Below are 2,717 nucleotides of genomic sequence, written 5' to 3' on the forward strand. Positions count from 1 at the left end.
AGGATTTTAAAATGCCTCCTCTGGACAAGTACGGCGGATCCTTCAATCCAAATGATCATGTAGACTCCTTCCAGTCCCAGATGCACCTAGCTGAGGTTGGCGAGTCCTGCATGTGCGTAGCCTTCTCCACAACATTTATAGGAGTAGCTCACACATGGTACAAGAACCTCACACTAGGGACAATTAGAAGTTGGGCACAGTTCATAGAGTTGTTCACCTCGCACTTCATCACTAGCAAGAAGTGTTTGAGGTCCCAAGAAAGCCTCCTAAACATAGTTCAGAGAGAAGGGGAGTCAATTAGAAGCTATATCAAACGCTTCAACGACACCTGCTTGCAGATCCCCGACCTAGATCTAGCAGTGAGGCTCACGGCGGCAAAGAAAGGTATAACACACAGAGAATTTAAGTGGCATGTGGTGGCCAATAAGTCAAAGGACATCACGGAATTCCTCAAGCTCGCGGATCAGTTCATTGGAACCGAGGAAGAGATGAACCAAAAGACTAAGATTCCAGCAAAAAAGAGGAAAAGAGAAGGTGACAGCATAGGTAACGGTGGCAACAAGCGAAGAAAGAGCAAGTCCCCAACTAGGGGAGGAAACAAGTCCAGGAGCCAATCTCCTTCACAATCTTACAAATCAGGTCGGTGTTCCCAAACTCTACTAGTTGAACGAACGAGCTACACACCTCTCAACGTGAAGCGATGAGAAATCCTTATGGCAATCAAAGACTCCTCCTACGTCAAGTGGCCACCTCGGTTGAGGGGGGACCCCACCACCAGAAACAGGAATGTGTATTGTCACTTTCACAAAGATCACGGTCATAGTACCAAAAATTGTAGAAACCCCCATGACGAGATCGAAGAACTCATCCGTTGCGGATACCTAAAAAATTTCATACAAAAAGAAATTAAGAACCAAGCAGATCAGCAGGAAGATGTACGTGGGATCCTTATGGCAACAAGCACAAGTAACGGTGGCAACAAGCGAAGAAAGAGCAAGTCCCCAACTAGGGGAGGAAACAAGTACGGGAGCCAATCTCCTTCACAATCTTACAGATCAGGTCGGTGTTCCCGAACTCTGCCAGTTGAACAAACGAGCTACACACCTCTCAACGTGAAGCGATGAGAAATCCTTATGGCAATCAAAGACTCCTCCTACGTCAAGTGGCCACCTCGGTTGAGGGGGGACCCCGCCACAATAAACAGGAATGTGTATTGTCACTTTCACAAAGATCACGGTCATAGTACCAAAAATTGTAGAAACCTCCACAACGAGATCGAAGAACTCATCCGTTGCGGATACCTAAAAAATTTCATACAAAAAGAAATTAAGAACCAAGCAGATCGGCAGGAGGAGCAAAGAAGAAATGCTCCTGAGTCCAGTAGCAAGCAGAATGAGCAGTCGCAGAGGCAGTTACCAGAAGAAAGGCCAATCCGTAGAGTAATCAACATGATTTATGGCGGTATCATCGCGGGCTGCACCTCGGCAGCGAGTAAAGCTTCAGTCTGCGAACTAGAGCATGAAGAGCAGAATCCACCAAAGCGACCCAGGCTCGAAGATCCCATTTACTTCACAAAAGATGATGTACGTGGGATCTAGTACCCCCATGGTGATGCCCTGGTGATAAAGATGAGACTAAATGACTTCGAAGTGAACAACGTCCTAGTGGATTCAGGCAGTTCGGCCGACATTCTGTTCAAGGACGCCTACGACAAGCTCCAGCTCCAAGAAAGCGATCTCAAGCCAACAGACACACCCTTGGTAGGTTTCAGCGGCGAAGAGGTCAAACTGCTAGGGCGAGTCTCAGTACCTATAGAGGTCGGCACATGGCCTAACATTGTAAGGTTTGAGCACAATTTCCTAGTGGTCGCGACTCCATCCCCGTACAACGCCATAGTAGGTCGGCCCATTACGCACGCCCTACGTGCAGTAGTATCCACCTACTACTTGGCGATAAAGTTCCCTACAGACTATGGAGTAGGGGTTATGCGAGGTGACCAACTCAAGTCTCGCAAATGCTACATTTCCGCTCTCAAAGGGAAAGCCAAGCTAGCGATTGATATTGAGCTCGAGCGACCTGTGGAGTATCCCGAAGAGCGAGCTACACCAACGGAAGAGACAATCCACATCCCGGTCTCAATAGAAGATCCAGCCAGAACTCTCCAAATCGACGCTTTGATCGAGGAACCACTCCATTCTCAGCTGGTAAGTTTTTTAATTACAAATTTATATGTATTTGCATGGTCCGCGGCAGAAATTTCCAACATAGATTCCAAAATCCTAACTCACAAGTTAAATATTGATCCTTTAGTCAGGCCCGTTAGACAGAAAAAGCGCAACCTCGCCCTAGAGCGTTGGAGGATAGTTGATGAGGAGGTTGGGAAACTCTTAGCAGTCGATTTAATCAGGGATGTCCATTACCCGAGCTGGGTAGCTAACCCAATTTTGGTAAAAAGGCCAACGGTAAATGGCGCATGTGTGTCGATTATACCGACCTAAATCGAGCCTGCCCAAATGATTGTTTCCCACTCCCTAAGATCGACCACCTAGTGGACACGAACTTAGGGCATGAGTTGCTGAGCTTTCTGGATGCATACTCGGGAAACAACCAGATTAAGATGGACCCTGCCGATGAAGAAAAAACGGCCTTCATAACTGAGCTCGGCCTGTATTGTTATAAGGTTATGCCCTTTGGACTAAAAAATGTCGGGATGACCT

Source organism: Nelumbo lutea, chromosome 5 (assembly GCF_056320005.1).
Source record: "Nelumbo lutea isolate HS-2025 chromosome 5, American lotus-T2T, whole genome shotgun sequence".
Lineage (NCBI taxonomy): Eukaryota > Viridiplantae > Streptophyta > Magnoliopsida > Proteales > Nelumbonaceae > Nelumbo > Nelumbo lutea.